This window comes from Phyllobates terribilis, unplaced genomic scaffold (assembly GCF_046119375.1).
Source record: "Phyllobates terribilis strain yellow unplaced genomic scaffold, ASM4611937v1 Scaffold_4__5_contigs__length_816908805, whole genome shotgun sequence".
NCBI classification, from domain to species: Eukaryota; Metazoa; Chordata; class Amphibia; order Anura; family Dendrobatidae; genus Phyllobates; species Phyllobates terribilis.
Genome location: NW_027362764.1, coordinates 454,610,914 through 454,632,578, shown reverse-complemented (window position 1 = coordinate 454,632,578; position 21,665 = coordinate 454,610,914).

Below are 21,665 nucleotides of genomic sequence, written 5' to 3'. Positions count from 1 at the left end.
AGGAAGTCCTCTAAAGCTGTTTTCACTTGAAATGTGGCCTTTTAGGCTCGTGGAGGCAGAAGCTTTTCATAACCTCATGCCAGCGGCGGCAAGGTTTTCATACTCTGTCCCCAGCCACCACTGTTTCTCCCGGTGTCGTTTCCGCCTTCCACAAGCACGGGTCCCACAATATTACCTGTGCCCTCCCCAGTGCACTTACTGGGAAGGACCGCCTAACCAGAAACACATGGACAGGTGAATGTGGCCAGGGATGGTACGGAGCCAGACCACAGCTTTTTTTGCTGAGTTGTATTTCACCATAGCCATATTCTTTAACCATATCTACCCAGCTGTAATTTCTCCCAGGAAGTCCTCTAAAGCTGTTTTCTCTTGAAATGTGGCCTTTTGGGCTCATTGAGGCGGAAATTTTTCATAATCTCATGCCGGCGGCGACCGGGTGTCCATACTCTGTCCCCAGCCGCTATACTCTTTAGCTCGGTGAATGGACTGGCATAGAGGGAAACCGTATCTACTCTGGGTGTCATTTCTCTCAGGAAGTCCTCTAAATCAGCTTTTTCAGAAGCAGTGGCAGCCCATCCAACATCAACTCGCACTTCTCGGTGGTGCTTTGACACACAAACATCTTTCTTTGAGCATTTAATTTCATAGCTACAGAGTTGGGCAATGGCCTGATCTGCAATCCTGTTTGAGAAATAACATGCATAAGCACGTCCGATCCACATTAAAAAAACAGCCATAGAGTGTCCGGAAACCTTCCCCCACACTTTTCTTAGCCAGGGCTGCTTCTCGGCAGGGTTGGACTGACCCACCAGAAAACCAGAGACTCCTCCAATAGGCCCTGGCTTCTCCTTCAGGAGAGTACATAGTGCCGAGGTGAGGCGATGATGATGATAGAGGCCACTATCTGCTTAGTTTTCTGTTACTTGGAAAGCAAGCGCAAGTATGCAGCCAGCCACCCACTCACCCACAGGCTGCAATACTAAACTGCCAGATTTCTGTGCAGCTGCTTGCACTTGAAATGGGGCCTTTTAGGCTCGTGGAGGTGGAAGCTTTTCACAGCCTCATGCCGGCGGCAGCCGAGTGTCAATACTCGGTCCCCAGCCGCTACTATTTCTCCCTGTATCGTCTCTGCCTTCCACAAGCACGGGTCCCACAACATTACCTGGAGCCAGTCCACAGCTTTTTTTTGCTGAGTTGCATTTCACCACAGCCATATTCTTTAGCTTGGTGAAAGGACTTGGGAAACCATATCTACTCCAGCTGTCATTTCTCCCAGGAAGTGCTCTAAAACTGGTTGCACTAGAAATGTGGCCTTTTAGGCTCGTGGAGGCGGAAGCTTTTCACAATCTCATGTCTCGTGCCCATACTCGGTCCCCAGCTGCCACTATTTCTCCCGGTGTTGTCTCCGCCTTCTACAAGCGTGGGTCACTGAACATTACTGCTGGTACTTTACTGTGGGAATCTGCTGGCCTCCTACCAGCCTGGAATATTTCCAGTAAACTATGGTACAACACCATGGTATTAGCACTGCCCCCAGTAACAGTAGCGAAGCCTTCCCCAATTTCCTTCTCAGGAATTTTATTTGGTAGACTGAGTGGCTGCCCAAATACATTAGTTTCTCACAAAGGAGCTGAAAATAAAGTGGCAGTAGGTGCTAGTTTCTCCAGCCTGTTAGATATCAGAGGGTGAACGGCAGCGCATTGGATCAGTGGTTAGCACTGAAGTCTTGCAGCGCTGGGATCCTGGGTTCAAATCCCAGCAAGGACAACATCTGCAAGGATTTTGTATGTTTTCCCCGTGTTTGCATGGGCTTCCACCTCAGTAAAAAAGCAGCCATAGAGTGTCGGGGAACCCTCCCACACACTTTTCTTAGCCAGGACTGCTTCTCGGCTGGGTTAGATGGTCCCACCAGAGAATCCTCTGGTGTGCCCTGGCTACTACATCAGGAAAGTTCATGATAGCGCTAACTTTGCAGCTGCTTAGGGGCTCTTGAGCGTGGGAGATAGGTGAGCCCTCACAATCAATTCTTCTGGTGGGCACAATGTTTTTCAATCTGAAACAGCTTCTCAGTGGGAGTTGTATTTCACCACAGCCATATTCTTTAGCTCGGTGAAAGGACTGGCATAGAGGGAAACCGTATCTACTCCGGCTGTCATTTCTCCGTCACCAGGTTCCGCCTATTGTCACAAACGACCATGCCTGGCTGTTCAGCGGTGAGAGCCACAGATCAAGTTGCTGTGTTACAGCTTTCAACAACTCTGCAGTGCTGGGCGGTTTGTCACCTAAGCATTAAGCATGTTATCTTCAGAACAGCCTGTTGCCGCTTGGTCAAGGCAGTGCTGCAGTGCTTTCAGCTTGTGACTGACATGGTCATTTCAGAGATGGAGGAGGAGGTGCAGGAGCTGAACAATGTGATTACATTGAAGTTACATTGGCGACTCTGCTTTTATATTAAAGAAAGATCCTACTGTTTTTTTTTTTTTTACGTTATTTTTTAAGTCAAATGCATTCACCGGGAAATGTCATTTTAACATTTTACAACCTTATCTGGCATTGTGGTGTGTGACACATCATCAGATACATCCTGTTTCATTGATGATGGAGGGACTCTAATAGACACATAGAGCAGGGCCACAGTAACGAGTACGACATGTTCCCATTAGAAAGGAGAGAGTCTGCTATAGAGTTATAGGGTATGCAGTGAGTCCAATGGCTGACCAAATTTAGGAAACACCCCACTAAGAATTTAAAGACACATAGAGCAGGGCCACAGTAGCAAGTACGACATGTTCCCATTAGAAAGGAGAGGGTCTGCTATACAGTTATAGGGTATGCAGTGAGTCCAATGGCTGACCAAATTTAGGAAAAACCCCATTAAGAAACTAAAGACACATAGAGCAGTTCCACAGTAATGACAAATTCCCATTAGAAAGGAGAGAGTCTGCTATACAGTTATAGGGTATGCAGTGAGTCCAATGGCTGACCAAATTTAGGAAAAACCCCCCCTAAGAATTTAAAGACACATAGAGCAGAGCCACAGCAACAAGTACGACATGTTCCCATTAGAAAGGAGAGGGTCTGCTATATATTTATAGGGTATGCAGTGAGTCTTACGACTGACCAAATTTAGAAAAAACCCCAATAACAATTTAAAGAGACATAGAGCGGGGCCACAGTAATGACAAATTCCCATTAGAAGGAGAAAGTCTCCCATAGTATTGGCCTATGCAGTGAATGCAAGGACTACCAAAAATTTGGAGGCACTTCAATGCCACTTGGAAGAGACGTGGAAGAGGGCCTCATAAAAAAATGTTCCCATTAGAAAGGAGTGGGCCTCCTATACTTGTAATGCCCATGCACTAAGTGTATGGGCTGACAAACATTTTCACCTGGGAGTTCTACATGAACATACTGTATAAAAAATTTTTTTTACGGGCATCATAAACACCCTTTAAAAAAATTATGTGGGTGTTGCATCACAGACCATGGTCACCCTGGTGATATGGAGGTGGAGGATGAGGAGAAGGAGGAGGACAAGAGCAAATAGACAAAATCAGGAAGCGTTTACCCATGTGTGGGTGTGAAAAGGTGCATGGGAATACACCTCCCAAGAAAAGACACTGGATTTGAGTTTATGTTACTCTGCTATCATTCGGTGGTGTTGAGAAGTCTGGCCCAATCCAGCCCTTGTTCATTTTTATAAGAGTCAGCCTGTCAGCATTTTCAGTTGACAGGCGGATGCGCTTATCAGCTATAATTACACCAGCGGCACTAAAACCCACTTTGATAAAACGCTGGTGGCAGGGCAGGCCCGGACCTCCAAGGCATAGAGAGCCAGCTCTTTCCACGTATCCAGCTTGGACACCCAATAATTATAAGACGCAGCGGAATCACGGAGGACGTTGGTGCGGTCAGCAAGGTACTCCCTCAGCATCTTCCCAAACTTTACACTCCTTGTGAGAGTACCCCGCGCCTCAGAGCCTGTGCGATGGGAGGGTCTGAGAAAACTCTCCCAGAACTTAGACAGTGTTCCTCTGCCTCTGCTCTATTGAAGTTGTGTCTCTCTCGCCTGTACTCCTTGGTTGTCAAACGAAGTGTGCCCTCTGCCGCCAGCGTTTTCAGATGGGAATTTGTTTAGTAGTTCCGCAACAATGGCCTTCTGGTACAGCCACATTTTTGTAGACCTGTCCGCCTCAGGAATAAGAGATATAAAGTTCTCCTTGTAGCGTGGGTCTAGAAGTGTCACCAACCAGTAATGACTGTCACCCAAAATTTTGAGAAGCGAGGGTCATGGGAAAGGCAGCGTAACATAAACTCAGGCAAGACTTCCGTGTCCTAACCAAGAGCATGACTGACCATGCTCTCTTCCTCCTTCTCCTCTCGGTCCTCCGGCCATCCACACTGAATAGACAGTATGACAGCTGTGCAGGTAGTACTATCAATAGTGCATGAAAGTAGCTCCTGTCCTTACTCCTCCTCCTCTTCCTCATTGTCACCCAATTCACATTGGGATGAGATGAGGCTTGGCTGTGTGTAATCACCCTGTATGGTTTCTTGCTCCATCTCATCGTGCTCCGCCTGCAATGCATCCTCTTTGATTGCGAGCAGAGAGCATTTCAGAAGACAGAGAAGCGGGATGGTGATGCTAATTATGGCATCATAGCCGCTCACCATCTTGGTGGAGTCCTCAAAGTACATATGTCAGACATCCATGTCCACTCCTGAGGTCTTATGTGTGGAGTCTGAACTGAATACCAACGGCCTTGTTGATGCTGGTACTCAACAACTGCCCTCTTGTGCTAACAAATCCTTCCCAACATCTGCAGTGTAGAGTTCCAACTCGTGGGGACATCACACACCAGTCTGTGAGCTGGAAGCTGAAAACGCTGCAGAAACACGGCAAGGGCGACGGAAGCTGTAGCTGACTTTCTAAAATGGACACACAGGCGTCGTAATTTAACAAGCAGATCCGGCAGCTCAGGGTAGGATTTGAGAAACCGCTGAACCATGAGGTTAAGCACATGGGCCAGGTATGGTACGTGTGTGAGCTTGCCTCACCTCAGAGCTGCCACCAGGTTCCGGCCATTGTCACACACGACCATGCCTGGCTGTAGGTTCAGCGGTGTGAGCCACAGATCTGCCTGCTCTTTCAGAGTTGTCCAGAACTCTTCAGCATTGTGCGGTTTGTCACCTAAGCATATTAGCTTCAGCACAGCCTTTTGCCGCTTAGTCGAGGCAGTGTTGCAGTGCTTCCAGCTTGTGACTGATGTGGTCATTTCGGAGATGGAGGCTGAAGAGGAGGCTTTCCCGGTAACTGCGTTGTTGAGGGCACAGCTAATGTTTTGGAACACGTGCTTGTGTAATGCAGGGACGGCACACCGGGAAAAATAGTGGCGGCTGGGGACCAAGTACCGAGGGACGGCCACCGCCATCAGGATGCGGAATGCTTCTGTCTCCACGAGCCTAATAGGCAACATTTCGAATACAAACAGTTGTGAAATGTGAGAATTTTGTAGGGTGGCCTGTGGGGCTTTGGCTGCATATTTGCGCTTGCGTTCCAAGGACTGGGGTATGGACAACTGAACGCTGCGCTGGGACAAGGACATGGACGTGTTTCCTGATGCGATGCTGCTACTTGAGACTGTGCAACGACAGACGCATGGCAGGAGGCATCTTTGCATGCACCATGGACAGGGGATTGGCTTGCAGGCACAACAGCGGAAGAAGCAATGGTGCCACCTGCAGACATTGTTCCTGGACCCTGAGGTTAGGCCCACAAAGTCGGGTGCTTTGCTGCCATGTGCCTGATCATGCTGGTGGTGGTCAGGCTGGTCATTTTGCCACCCCTGCTGATGCTGGCCTGGCAGGTGGTGCAAATTGCCTTTTTGGGGTTATCAGCAGAGTCTTTAAAAAACAACCAGATGCGGGAAGACCTAACAGTTGTCCTGGCAACTTCATTCATGTTGGTGTTACGGGGAACGTTGCCTGCCTTCTGTCTGCGGCCACCACACTGCTTCTTCCTGCCTGTTAGGGTGCTCTGCCTCCCTTCCCCTGTGTGCTGCTGTCCTCGCTCTGCATGTCCTCCTGCCAGGTTAGGTCAGTTACTATATCATCCACCTCCTCGTCTTCCACTTCCACAACCTGGTCCTCCTCCTGACTTTTTGGCAATTATGTCTCATCATCGTCCACCTCTTGTGACACTTTCCCACCGTCGCCTTCGTGTGAGCGTGGCTGCTCAAATATTTGGGCATCACTACACGCGATCTCCTCTTGCTACGCTTCAAGGGGACCGGGCGAGAGGCCCGAATCTATAAATGGAAAAGTGAACAGCTCTTCAGAGTTTCCAAGTGTGGGATCAGCTGTCTTTGGGCACTCGGCATGGTGGGAGGAAGGAGGATCAGGGTGAGGAATATGCGGTCCAGACTCACGGCTACTGAGACTTGACCGTGTGGAAGACAGGGTGGTGGTGGTGGTGGCTAAGTGACTGGAAGCAATATCCGCTATCCAACCAACAACCTTTTGACACTGCTCTGGGTTCAATAGTGGTGTGCTGCGGTCCCCTAGGAATTGGGTCAGGAAGGTCAGGCGAGAAGATGTGGGTGTTTGTTGTGGCACAATTTCAGCTTGCCCAAGGCCTTGTCCTTGGCCTCTGTATGCACCATTACCATCACGTCCAGTTCCCCGTCCCTTGCCACGTGCCTTGCCCATTTTAAATGGAGAACAGTATCTTCCGCTCTCACTACAAATAACTGAGTTTGGAGCGAACTTATATGTGATCCGTGTGATGGAGAAAACAGAGTTTTAAATACCTGGCCGGTAGGTAAGTAGTTTGAACAGCAAACTGGTGTGAATTGCTTCACTGACACACTAAAGGAAATTTTTAATGGAGGACAGAAATGGCAGTATTTTCTGAAAACGTGTATGTGATCCGTGTGATGGAGAAAACAGAGTTTTAAATACCTGGCCTGTAGGTAAGTAATTTGAACAGCAAACTAGAGTGAATTGCTTCACTGACACACTAAAGAAATTTTTTAATGGAGGCCAGAAATGGCAGTATTTTCTGACAACGTATATGTGATCCGTTTGACAGAGAAAACACAGTTTTAAATAGCTGGATTTCTAGTGCTGTAATATGGAAAGGACCTGGCTGTATTCTGCAGTGCCAACAAGCAAATGGCGCAGAAAAACGGTGTTATCTGGATTTCTTTTTAAGCAAATAATGAGGATTAAGATCCAAAAAGAAGTATTCCTGGCCCCTGAGACCTGGGCCTTTGTATAGAAATATCTAACAGCTGCAGAAGGCAGAATTGGAATGGAGCCTCTTGTGCTATATGCACTGCAGTCTGCTATATACCCTGCCTATGTAATAACAATAATAATTTTTATTTATATAGCGCCAACGTATTCCGCAGCACTTTACCATTAAGCGGGGACATGTACAAACAATAAATTCAATACAAGGTGAGACAGTTTAACAGTTACATCAGGAGTGAGGTACCTGCTCGCAAGCTTACATTCTACAAGGAAATGGGGGGACACAATAGGTGGAAAGTGCTTGTTATTTCAGGTCAGGCAATTATAATAAGTCGGGATTATCATATAAAGCTGTATGATCCGGTCATCAGCCTGTATGTTCAAGTGCAATAGTCAATTACCGAATGCAGTTATCGTGTGCATGGTGGGTGTAGAGACAGATGAACAGTGGGGGGCAGATTCTGAATAGTATTTAGGAGGGAAGAGGGGAAAGTTAGTTTACGGGGTATTTGAGGTGGTAGGCTTGTTTAAAGAGATGGGTGTAGCGCCGGCGTCCCTGCCCTCTGCTAGGCAGGGACGCTGTTCCCCTCACCTCCCTGCTCCGTGCCCGGCGTCCTCCTCCCGCTCTGCTGGCAGCGCGCGCTCCTTCCCGGCCACTGTGCTTAGGGCGCGCGCTCTCCCTCCCTCTTAAAGGGGCCGCGCGCGCCGTCCTAAGGAGTCCCCGGCCAATGGCCGGAGGACTTCACCATATATAAGGCACCTCCTCCAAAATGGAGGTGCCCGAGCAATGTTGTTGCACTGTTCTACTCTGCTTCAGCCCTCAGGTCCCGTTGCCAGTTACCTGCCAGTTACCTGCCTGATTCCTGCCAGAGTCCTGCCAGTTTGCTGTCTGTTTCCTGCCTGTTATTCCTGCTACCTGCCTGCTAGCCTGAGGTCCGACGGTCTGCCTTACAACTCCTGTCAGTCTGTCTAAGGACCAGCTTGCCCGCTCACCTGGGAGCGCACATCAGCTACCTGCCTGCTTGCTAGCCTGAGGTCCGACGGTCTGCCTTTCTACTCCTGTCAGTCTGTCTATGGACCAGCTTGCCCGCTCACCTGGGAGCGCTCCTCCGCTACCTGCCTGCTTGCCTACCTGGAGGCTTCGCCGTCACGTGCTGTGACCACCTGCTATTCCAGAGACTCTCGCTTGCTCACCTGGGAGCACACATCCTCCATCTGCCTTGCTAGCCTACCTGGAGGTTCAGCCATCACAGGTCGTACCTACCCTTTACCTAGAGACTGCCCCGGTCACTTGCCGTGACCTCCAGCCCGTTCACCCAGAGACTGCCCCGGTCACTTGCCGTGACCTCCAGCCCGTTCTTCCAGAGACTGTCCCGGTCACTTGCCGTGACCTCCTGCCCGTACACCCAGAGACTGTCCCGGTCACCTGCTGTGACTGCCTGCCTGGTCGCCACCCGCTCCCTTACAAGGTCCGCCCCCTTGTATAGTAGCTCAGAGGTTCCGCCTCCCAGACCCGTTACAATGGGTTTTTAAAGCGCGCGTGAAGACATCGGGGCTAGGCATCAATCGGATCATCTGAGGTAGAGCATTGCAGAGAACTGGCGCAGCACGAGAGAAGTCTTGGAGACGGAGGTGCGAGGTTCGGATTATGGAGTATGTTAGTCTTAGGTCATTTGTGGAATGGAGGGCACGTGTAGGATGATAGACTGTGATGAGAGAGGAGATATAAGGTGGTGCAGAACTGTGGAGAGCTTTGTGGGTGAGAGCAATGAGTTTATATTGGACCCTGTAGCGAATGGGTAACCAGTGTAATGACTGGCACAAGGTGGAGGCATCGGTGAAGAGGCTGGACAGAAATACGACCCTGGCTGCCGCATTCAGGACAGATTGGAGAGGGGAACTTTTGGTAAGAGGGAGACCGATCAGAAGAGAGTTGCAGTAGTCCAGACGAGAGTGAATAAGAGCGACAGTAAGAGTTTTAGCAGTTTCAAAAGTGAGAAAAGATCGGATTCTGGAGATGTTTTTAAGATTGAGGTGACAAGAGCGAGTGAGTGATCGGATATAGGGAGTAGTGTTGAGCCACCCCCGTAGTGTTCGAATTCGGTTCGGTTCGTCGAACACCCGTGTGTTCGCCGAACTGTTCGTCGAACTGTTCGTCGAACACCTTCGAACACCGTTAAAACCAATGGCAGGCAAACAAAAACACATAGAAACACATAGAAAACACCTTCAAAGGTGTCCAAAAGCTGACAAACTGCTCAGAAGACATAACTAACACATGGAAAAGTGACAAGTACATATAGTCATGCGAAAATAAAAGAGGTGGAGGAGTAAAAGGAGGGGGAGACACAGATATAGGCATGTCATGCCCTTCTAAAATCCAAAAAGTGAGAAGCCGACACGGCCAGTCTGCTCCTGCCCGTGCCACCTCCGTGTCGCCGGGTTTGTGCCAGAGCCGCGGTGAACCCTGACGGCCAGCCCCCCTCTCCCAATACTGGTGCCTGTCCGCTGGTGGGTCGAGCGAGCCCCCCTGTGGTGGAGGCAGCTCTAAGCTTTTTAATTTAAATTGTCTCTCTAATTTGAATGAATACACTTTACATCCATTTACAAGGATCTATTGGAGGGCAAGTCTCATGCCAGCAGCCGCGGTAATTCCAGCTCCAGTAGCGTCCACTAAAGCTGCTGCAGTTAAAAAGCTTTTATAAGGATCGAGCTCGGCTGTCCACCGCAAGGCATCCTACTGCCAGTCCCAGCCCCTATGCCTTGGGGTGCCTCCTGATGCTCTTCACTAAGTATCCCATGGTCCCGAAGCATTTCCTTTGAAAAAATTAAGTGTCTAAACTACAGGTGGTGCAGCTTGCTTAACAGCCGGGATAATCCGCTCACTAGCAGACACTGCTACTAGGCACAAAGTATTTCCTGGGCTAGATGCAGTTAAAAATTTGTAATTAGATACTCTCGTTGGATGCTGAGAAAGCATTCCATAGAGTCTCCTGGCAAGCCATATATGATTCTCTTAAAAAGCTTGGGGTAGGGGTCTAGGGGACCCTTTTATAGCCAAAATCACGGCCCTGTATCGCAATACGTCACCTAGGCTGAAGATAAATGGAACTGTAGCACCCTGAGGGCTCGGTTGCTACAGACGTATTGCACCTCACCCAGAGGTGTGATATCTCACTCTCAGGTAAGGATGGAGTGTGGATCAGGACCCGACACCTGCATGCATTACACCACATTGCCGTGGGGCAGGGCGACCAATATGCCCCTGAGATGGGCACGACAGTCCCTGTCCCTGGCTGGAGTGGGGGGAGGGAACACTGAGGAAGGGGAACCCTGTAGTGCAGGAGCAGGGAGGAAGCAGTTCCTGGGTGCATTGAGAAGGGAGTATAAAAGGTGGGCACCATCTTAGTTCAGTGCAGAGAAGTCTGAGCAGAAGTGACAGGGAGCAGGGGCTCTGCATGAGCTCTGCTCCGGAGGCGGGCCTAGTAACAGAGGCCCAGGCCTGGAAGAGGGAGAAGGAAGGAAGAGGAGCGGAGAAGGCTCCAGGAACGAGGAATGAAGGGATCCCAGGGGTGCGGACGGGCGAGTCGCCACCGCACGCCCAAATCCACCTGCGTGGAGGGGTCAGGCCAAAGGGGGAGACCGGTCCCCGAACTAGTGGAGGCAGGAAACGACCCTCAGCTAGAAACCGGAGGCTCTGACATTTTATGTGGCGCAGCCCCTCGCTACACCCGCTAGGAAGGCACCACATAGGGTCAGGGAAACTGGCGCCAAGTTTACCAAGAGGAGGCCCGAGGCAGCCGGACAGAAGTGTTGGTAAGAAAGGCCAGACAAAGGACACACAAAGGGGGTCCTGTGAAGTGCTCCAAAGTTATCTGGGAGTTGTCTGAGCCCCTCACCTGGTGAGCACAGTACGACGTGGGCAGCCGTTACCTGCAGACGTGGTCTGGATAATAAGAACTGTGAGTAAAGGCACTGAACTGCATCACTGACTCCGTGTCGTTACTGCTGCTGCCCTGCACCATCACCCCCATCCTCCGCATACACTGCCCTGAGGCTATACTCCTCCCGTGGGGAGTTATGCTACGCTCTGCTGCACCCACAACACCAGCCTCAGTGGTCTGCCCTGTAGCGGCGGTTCACTCTGACCGCAATCCACGGGTGGCATAGTCGGACATTTAAACATGAAAACCACATAAATAGTTCCGCCACTGGTTTGACCGCCCTGAGCCACGGAACTGGGTCGCCGCCACGAAGACTACAACCACCAGCATCCACCAAAAAGGGTCCGGCTCCGGGTGTCCCAAGGCCCAGGGGGTGCGTCAGAACATTTTCATCACCTTTCACAATCACCAATGGGACAAGGCAGTGATGTCCTCTGTCCCCTCTCTTATACATCCTAGTGACGGAGCACCTGCTCTCATCAATTCGCCATAACCCCAATATTAGGTGGATTGAGGTGGGAGGCACCGAGTACAAGTGCTCTCTATTTGCTGATGATGTCCTAGTATATATCACTCAATCACATATATCCATCCATGCTGTTATGGCTGAAATAGATCACTTTGTTACATGGTAAAATTTTAAAATCAATGCAGCGAAGTCTGAGGCCCTCGATGTCTCCCTCCCCAAATCCATATAGGATTCCATCCAGTCCAACTTTCCCTTTGCCTGGCCCTCACAGGGTATCAAATACTTAGGAATTCCTATTCATAGAGACCTCTCCCATCTATGTTATCTTAATTTTGGGCCCTTTATTGAACAACTCCATACAGACCACGGTTGGCAAGTTAGAACTGTAAGATTCACTACGTGAACCACTGGTGTTTTGTGGAAAAGCACATGTACACTGCGTTCCAAATTATTTTACAAAAAGTGTTTAGGCGTGATAAGGGAAGAATTTGTTTGTTTGTCAGTTAAACTCATTGATGGTGATGTGTGTCAGGGCTCTTTATATCACTGTAAGCAATTGCAGACACCTGTGCTAATTAGTTTGGCAGGTGTGTCCAATGAAAGGCAAGACTACTTAAGAAGGCTCTCTCACATTATTAAGCAGCCTACATTTTCTGCCAAAATGGGAAAGAAAAAGGATGTGTCGGCTGCTGAGAAGCAACAAATTGTGGAGTGTTTAGGTCAAGGCATGACTACAATCAACATTGTGCGATGATCAGGATGAAGTGTCTTGGCAATCAAGAAGTATGTAGCTGATTCACAGTACACACGTGTGCGTGCTGATAAGGGCAAATTGAGGACTCTTTCCTACAGGCAATTACGTCAGGTTGAAAGAGCAGCGGCAAAAAAGCCTTGTCATAGCAGCAGACAAGTTTTTGAAGCTGCTTGTGCCTCCAACGTCCCCCGAACGACAAGATGCAGGGTCCTTCAGAGGTTTGCAGCTGTGCATGCGCCATCCTGTCGACCTCCTCTATCCACTTCACACAAGCAGAAACGGCTCCAGTGGGCCAAACATTACATGAAGGCTGATTTCAAAACTGTTTTGTTCACGGATGAGTGCCGTGCAGCGCTCGATGGTCCAGATGGATGGAGTGGAAGATGGCTGGTTGATGGACACCCCACGCAAACACGGCTACAGCGCCAACAAGGAGGAGGTGGAGTAATGTTTTGGGCTGGAATCATGGGGAGAGAGATTGTCGGCCCCTTTAGGATCCCTGAAGGCGCTAAAGATGAACTCCATAATGTATGTGGATTTTCTCAAACAGCACTTCCTGCCATGGTTCAAGAAGAAGAACCGTGTATTTCACAGCAAGATCATTTTTCTGCATGATAATGCACCATCTCATGCTGCACATAAAACATCTGCATCTCTGGCTGATATGGGCATAAAAGGGGACAAACTTATGGTGTGACCCCCATGCTCCCCTGACCTCTACCCCATTCAGAACCTTTGGAGCATCATTAAAAGGAGTGTCTATGATGGCGGGAGGCAGTTCACATCTAAGCAACAGCTCTGGGAGGGTATTCTGTCCTCATGCAAAACAATTGAAGCAGAAACCATCCAAAACCTGACAAATTCAATGGACGAGAGAGTTCAGAAGCTCCTTTCGAACAAGGGGTCCTATGTGAAAATGTAACATCACCTAGAATAAAGTTTTGAGTTGAAAACTGTTTGATTTCAGTTTCTAACAACCTGCTAATGCTTATAATTTCAAAAATGACCATTTTTTTGGTCTTTATTAAAATGAAAAGGTTGATCGAAAAGTTTGGGGGATCTAAGAGTGTGGCAACCCAGTAGTCATGATTACTTCGAATTCTGACAATATGAGGGTCATGCTGCAGGTAGTGCAGCAAGAAGGCACTTATGTGCCTTGCGCATCTCGGAGCCCCAAAATTATTTTCCGGGCTAGATGCAGCTAAAAATTATTTTTAATTTTAAATCTGGTGAAGCTTTAGTATAGATGGCCTAATAGGATCAGTGCTGCACACTGCTACAAAGCCCAAATTATTTTCCAGTCAAGATACAGATAAACATGATTAGTAATTTGAAAGCTTAAAACGGTTGGTAGGGTGATTTTAAACAATCATCAAGCTTTTACTCTCCCCAGGATGACACAGGGGTAGAAAAGTCGTTTCGGATCCATGATTTGTTCATCTTTATGAACGTGAGTCTGTCTACATTATCAGTGGAGAGCCGCGTGCGCTTATCTGTCAGCACACCACCAGCAGCGCTGAACACACGTTCAGACAGAACGCTGGCTGCGGGGCATGACAAGATCTCCAAGGCGTAAGTGGCTAGCTCCGGCCATTTATCCAGATTGGAAGCCCAAAAAGAGCAAGGGTCCAGTGACACAGTCGTGGCTTCAATGTTTACTTGGAGATACTCCTGTACCATCGTCTCTAGGCGTTGACTATGTGTCAGACGTCTTGTCTCCTGTGGCCTTGCAAAGGATGGGCTAAAAAAGTGGTGAAATGATTCCGCAAAATTGATGTTACCAGCAGATACTGTGGTTCTGTTACGGTTTGAGTGCTGAACACTTGACGGTCCCACGGTTGGCAAGTTGGAACTGTGAGATTCACTACGTGCACCACTGGTATTTTGTGGAAAAGCACATGTAAGATTCTGCAACAGTCTCTGCTGATACTCCTGCATGCGTGCATCCCTTTCTATGGCAGGAATAATTTCTGCAAATTTACTTTTGTACCGGGGATCTAACAGTGTGGCAACCCAGTAGTCAGGATTATTTCTAATTCTCACAATTCGAGGGTCATGTTGCAGGTAGTGCAGCAAGAAGGCACTCATGTGTGTTGCGCATCCAGGAGCACCAAGTCCCTGTTGTGTTGGTGGCGAGGTAACAATCATGCTTCCTTCCTCTGTCCTCTCCCCCCAACCTCGCACAACAGAAATGTGATCAAGGTCTCCCTCATCTGATGAGTCTTCCATCAGTTCGTCCTCCACTTCTTCCTGGGCTCCTGCACCTTCCTCACTAGTTTGGCTGCTACCATGCGCCCTGGTAAAACCATCTCCCCCACCCTCACATGCCTGCCGCCTTGGTGCTGCCGACCGTCTGGACCTTGCAGATGTTAGCCCTTCCGCATACAACTCCTCCTCCTCTACTTCCTCCACCTCCTCTTGTGCCACCACCTGACTCCGAATTCTGTTTAACATGTGCTCCAGCATGTAAATCACCGGAATAGTCATGCTGATAATGGCATCGTCAGCACTAAACATCTTCGTCGCCATTTCAAAACTGTGCAGAAGGGTGCATAGGTCCCTGATCTGAGACCACTCCTCCAGCGTGATTTGCCCCACCTCTGAATCTCGTTGGCACAGGCTATACGTCAGAACGTATTGCACCAGGGCTTGTCGGTGCTGCCACAGTCGCTGCAACATGTGCAGAGTTGAATTCCACCGGGTAGGCACATCGCATTTTAGCCGGTGAAGTGGCAGGCCCAACGACTTCTGTAGAGATGTAAGTCGCTGAGCTGCGGGATGCGAACGGCGGAAGTGAGCACACAGCGACCGTGCCCTCTGCAGAAAGCCATCTAGTCTGGGATAGTGGGCTAAAAATTGCTGGACAACCAGATTCAACACGTGAGCCATACAAGGCACGTGTGTGACATTGCCCCGGCGAAGGGCCGCACCCAGGTTTGCAGCATTGTCGCACACGGCCTTCCCTGGTTTCAGGTCCAGTGGAGACAACCATTCATGAAATTGGTTCTCCAGAGCTGACCACAACTCCTCAGCTGTGTGACTCACATTTCCCAGACATTTCAATGTAAAAACCGCCTGATGACGTTGAGCCCTACTGCCAGCATAGTAAGGAGGTGTGCAGGATCCCTTCTGCGCAGTTAGAAAGCTTGTGGCATGACCAGACAGGCTTTGGGTGCAGGTGGAAGACCGAGAGGAGGTTGAGGAGGCAGAAGCAGTGGAGGAACTTTGACATAAAGAGGATTGACGCACAACTCGTGGGGACGGCAAGACTTGGACAGCAGCCCCTTGTCCTGCTGTCACCATAGTTACCCAGTGCCCAGTCAGCGACATGTAACGCCCCTGTCCATGCCTACTCGTCCAAGTGTCTGTGGTGAAATGCACCCTGTCACACACAGAGTTTCTCAAAGAAGCGGTGATGTTGTGTGCGACATGCTGGTGGAGCGCAGGCACACCTTTCTTTGAGAAGTAGTGCCGACTGGGCATCTGGTACTGGGGCACTGCGACGGACATAAGGTCTCGAAAATCCTCTGTGTCCACCAGGCGGAAAGACAGCATTTCTTTAGCCAAGAGCTTGCAGATGGTGAAATTCAACCTCTTAGCTTTCTCATGGCTAGGAGGAAATGGTCTTTTACTTGTCCACATCTGAGGGACTGAGGGCTGGCTATTGTGCTTAGACGGGGTTGATAAGGGTGTCCCCGGCAAACTGCCGGTCTGTGAGGAAGATGCAGGCGGACATGTTAGGTTGCCTTGATCCAAAGGTGGTGCTATCGATGTCGGACAGCGCTCAACACCAGCTGGTGTTACCACCTCCAAAGAAAATGATGACCTGCCAATCACGCTGGCTGTTGCGGGTAAAGAGGTGGCAGGTCTGCGCCCCAAAACAGGTGTGACTGCTGTCCCCCCAGTCACAGAGGATGAAGAGGCCGCGAATGCACAAGATATGGCAGACGGTGATTGGCCCGGCCGGCTAGGCCGCATTGTAGCACACTGAGCTTCCCACTGCAACTTATGCTTCATGTCCATGTGCCGGTTCATGCATGAAGTACTCAAACTATGTATTTTTTGGCCTCTACTTAGCTTTTGCTGACAAATGTTACAGATAACACGAGTTGGGTCATCTTTATCGATCTGAAAAAATGCCCAGGCTATGCAAGGCTTAGCACCCATGCGACCTGAAGAGCCACCACGACTTGTGGTGAGAGGCAGAGTTGTGTTTGAGGATGCAGTTGTTGACGTGCTTCCAGTACTACGTCTCTGTCCAGGAAGGCGCAACCTGACCTCGTCGTCACTAGCATCTTCCTCCACCTCCTCTGCTGACCTCATCTCTTGGCTGACTGTGGGTTGACAGTAAGTGGGATCTCCGACCTCATCATCATCACCCTGTGCGTTATCACACCCGTCGTCCTCAGAGCCAACCTGTTCCTGCCCTGACAAAAAACTAAAGTTGTCGCTCCAATCAGTTATTTGAGTCTTATCATCGTCTTCCTCATTGTCTCCACCAACAGGAGTTACAGTTTGGGAATGAGGGTCTACATTATGGTCAGAACCTTCTGCGTCTGGTCCTGGATCCGACTCATAAAGATTCTGGGCATCAGTGCAGATCATTTCCTCGTCTGGATTCACAGAAGCGCTGGAGTCGACCTCTGATTCCCAGGCTATAGTATGAGTAAACAGCTCTGCAGACTCAACCATCTGTTCTACCTCATACTCAGACGGGCAGCTGGAGATTTGGGAGCTGTGAGGAAGCAAGTGCGATTTGGGTGACACCTTTGAGGACTGGAGTATTTGTGATGTTGAAGTTGATGTGGAGGAGAGCCCACTTAAAGGAGCACTTGATATCCGTTGAAGCACCTGCTGTTTTTGTGCCTCATCTGGAATTTGTAGCGATTGGCGTGGCCGTAAGAAAGGGATCTTATCACATTGTCCGCTAAAAGAAGTAGACATTTTAGTTTGGCTGGAAGATGGTCTTTCTTCTGCAGATGTTACTGTTGCTTTAACACCTACCCCACGGACACAACCTTTTTTCCCCTTCCCAACACGCCTATTCCCCTTTCCACCAGCAGCAGGCCTTTTTCCACTTATTTTGGTGGTTAACTAATTCACAACTCTGGAGTTGTTTGCACAAAAAAACAATGGATGGTAACCGAGCAGAGCTGAGTGGCCAAACTGTGGTATTAGGCCAAAACTATTGGCTGGGTTAGATGCAGAAAAAAATTATTTTGAATTTGCAACCTGATGGAGGTCAGTATAGATGGACTAATAGACCAAGTCCCACACACTGCTAGAAGCCCAAATATTTTTTCAGAGGTACTGTAGATGCAGATAAAAATTATTTTTAATTTGCAACCTGATGGAGGTCAGTATAGATGGACTAATAGACCAAGTCCCACACACTGCTAGAAGCCCAAATATTTTTTCAGAGCTAGATGCAGAAAAAAAATATTTTTAATTTGCAACCTGATGGAGGTCAGTATAGATGGACTAATAGACCAAGTCCCACACACTGCTAGAAGCCCAAATATTTTTTCAGAGGTACTGTAGATGCAGATAAAAATTATTTTTAATTTGCAACCTGATGGAGGTCAGTATAGATGGACTAATAGACCAAGTCCCACACACTGCTAGAAGCCCAAATATTTTTTCAGAGCTAGATGCAGAAAAAAATTATTTTTAATTTGCAACCTGATGGAGGTCAGTATAGATGGACTAATAGACCAAGTCCCACACACCGCTAGAAGCCCAACTATTTTTTCAGAGCTAGATGCAGAAAGAAATTATATTCAATTTGCAACCTGCTGGAGGTCAGTATAGAAGGACTAATAGACCAAGTCCCACACACTGCTAGAAGCCCAAATATTTTTTCAGAGCTAAATGAAGAAAAAAATTATTTTTAATTTGCAACCTGATGGAGGTCAGTATAGATGGACTAATAGACCAAGTCCCACACACTGCTAGAAGCCCAAATATTTTTTCAGAGCTAGATGCAGAAAAAAATTATTTTTAATTTGCAACCTGATGGAGGTCAGTATAGATGGACTAATAGACCAAGTCCCACACACCGCTAGAAGCCCAAATATTTTTTCAGAGCTAGATGCAGAAAAAAATTATTTTTAATTTGCAACCTGATGGAGGTCAGTATAGATGGACTAATAGACCAAGTCCCACACACTGCTAGAAGCCCAAATATTTTTTCAGAGCTAGATGCAGAAAAAAAATATTTTTAATTTGCAACCTGATGGAGGTCAGTATAGATGGACTAATAGACCAAGTCCCACACACTGCTAGAAGCCCAAATATTTTTTCAGAGCTAGATGCAGAAAAAAATTATTTTTAATTTGCAACCTGATGGAGGTCAGTATAGATGGACTAATAGACCAAGTCCCACACACCGCTAGAAGCCCAACTATTTTTTCAGAGCTAGATGCAGAAAAAAATTATATTCAATTTGCAACCTGCTGGAGGTCAGTATAGAAGGACTAATAGAACAAGTCCCACACACTGCTAGAAGCCCAAATATTTTTTCAGAGCTAAATGAAGAAAAAAATTATTTTTAATTTGCAACCTGATGGAGGTCAGTATAGATGGACTAATAGACCAAGTCCCACACACTGCTAGAAGCCCAAATATTTTTTCAGAGCTAGATGCAGAAAAAAATTATATTCAGTTTGCAACCTGATGGAGGTCAGTATAGATGGACTAATAGAATGATGCTATGCCCAAAAGATTTTACTTCACTAGGTGCAGTAAAAAAATTGGTATTCTATACACAGGTGTTATATCTTGCAACACAGATAGGCTACTCCACTGACTAACACACTCTGCAATAGGCCAAAAAGGATTAGCTTTGCTAGATTCAGCCAAATGCTGTGAAAAAAACTTGCACAGCACTGGCACAGACCTGCCTGGCAAAAACTGATAGGAACTCATGTAACCTAGTCCTGAAAAGGACTCCAATTACAATTAGTCTTTACTCCCACAACCTATCTATTTAAGAGCACAGACCTCCCTGATAAAAGTCGTAGGAAATGCTGTAACCTAGTCCTTAAAAGGACTGCAATCACAACTATTCCCTACTCCCAAGCTATCTGTATATTTGTGCGAAAATTGGCTTGAAATTAACAAGGTATAGCGCACACAGCAACAGCGGTGCCGTCTAACACGCAGCTGCAGCAGTGAGAAAATGGTGGCGACGGGGAAAATGGCTTGGTCTTATAGGGCAAGGACATGTGACATACACTGCCAATGACACATGCCCTTGCTTGTGTGAAAAAAAGCACTTCGCTCCGTGTGTGCGCTGCTGATAGGCTGACAGATTGCACCTCCCCACTGCAAATGCGGGAAAGAGAAAAAAAAATGGAGATCTTCATTGTTCCTGCAGAGATCCATCCCCTGCCCCTCCCCCCACCCCGCTGTACACTCAAACTGCGTATTAACATTAATTTTCATCATTACTGAGAAAAAATCCAGTTATGATTTTGGTGCACGAACAGTTATCGAACATAACCTCGAACAGCCGAATTTTTCTCAAATTGTTCGTGTTCGCCGAACGGCTCGAACACCGCCCAAAACAGCTCGAATTTGAGATTGGCGAACAGTTCGAGTAGAACAACGCTCATCTCTAATAGGGAGTAAAGGAAAGGTTAGTGTCGAATATGACCCCAAGGCAGCGGGCGTGCTGTTTGGGAGTTATGGTTGAACCCTCCAAGGTAATTTCGATGTTAGGTAGAGTTAGGTTAGTAGAGGGGGGAAACAAAAGAAGTTCAATTTTGGAGAGATTCAGTTTAAGATAGAGGGAGGACATGATGCTAGACGCAGCAGACAAACAATCCTTGGTATTTTGTATTAGGGTAGGGGTGATGTCAGGGGAAGAAGTGTATAATTGGGTGGCGTCAGCATAGAGATGTTACTGGAACCCAAATCTGCTGATTGTTTGTCCAATAGGGGCAGTGTATAGAGAGAAGAGGAGGGGGCCTAGGATTGAGCCCTGCGGAACCCCGATAGTAAGGGGATGAGGAGGGGAAGAGGAGCCGGCAAAAGATACAGTGAAGGAGCAGTCAGAGAGGTAGGAGGAGAACCAGGAGAGAACAGTGTCCTTGAGGCCTATAGAGCGGAGCATAGTGAGGAGGAGCTTGTGATCCAAAGTGTCAAATGCTGCAGAGAGATCCAGGAGAATCAGCAGGGAGCAGTGACCTTTGGATTTGGCTGTTAGTAGATCATTAGAGACTTTAGTGAGGGCAGTTTCAGTGGAGTATAAGGAGAGGAAACAAGATTGTAGAGGGTCGAGGAGAGAGTTATCTGAGAGATAGCGGATTAGACGGGACTGGACCAAGTGTTCCAGGAGTTTAGAGATGAAAGGAAGATTAGAGACTGGTCTGTAGTTAGCAGCGCAGTTCTGGTCCAGGGATGGCTTTTTAAGTAAAGGGGTTATGATGGCATGTTTAAATGAGGAGGGAAAGATACGTGAAGAAAGAGAGAGGTTAAATATTTTAGTCAGGTGAGTGGTGGCCACCGGTGAGAGGGACTGCAGGAGATGTGAAGGAATGGGGTCACTGTTGCAGGTTGGAGGCCTAGATGAAGCGAGGAGCTGGGTAACTTCTTCTTCTGTAACAGGCTCAGAGATGGCAAGTGAGCTTGAAGTGCGGCAGGGAAGGGGATCCAGGCACTGAGGAGATTGGGCTGAGATGTCCTGATGGATGTGGTTGATTTTTTCAAAGAAATAAGTGGCCAGATCCTCCCCGCTGAGGTTGGTGGCGGGGGCCTGTGCTTTAGGTTTCAGGAGGGAGTTTAAGGTTTTGAAAAGTCGTTTTGAATTGTTGGACATTGAAGTAATGAGGGTGGTGAAGTAGGATTGTTTGGCCAGAGGAAGGGCAGAGTTATAGGTTTTGAGCATGAATTTATAGTGCATGAAGTCCTCTGCTAAAAGAGATTTTCTCCACTGACGCACAGCACACCTTGAGCAACGTTGAAGAAAACGTGTTTGCATCGTGTGCCAAGGCTGCTGTTGTCTGTGTCGGATCTTTCTGAAAGTAGAAGGAGCTGCTTCATCTAGGGCACTCTTGAGTGTATTATTGTAGTGTGACAATGCTAAGTCTGGACAGGAGAAGGAGAAGATGGGGGCTAAAGATGTGTGGAGATTGTCCATAAGCTGCTGGGTATTAATGGTACGTGTATTTCTATAAGTGTGGTAAGTCGGGGAGTCCCGGGTGATGAGACAATTCTTAACAGAGAAGGAAAGAAGGTTGTG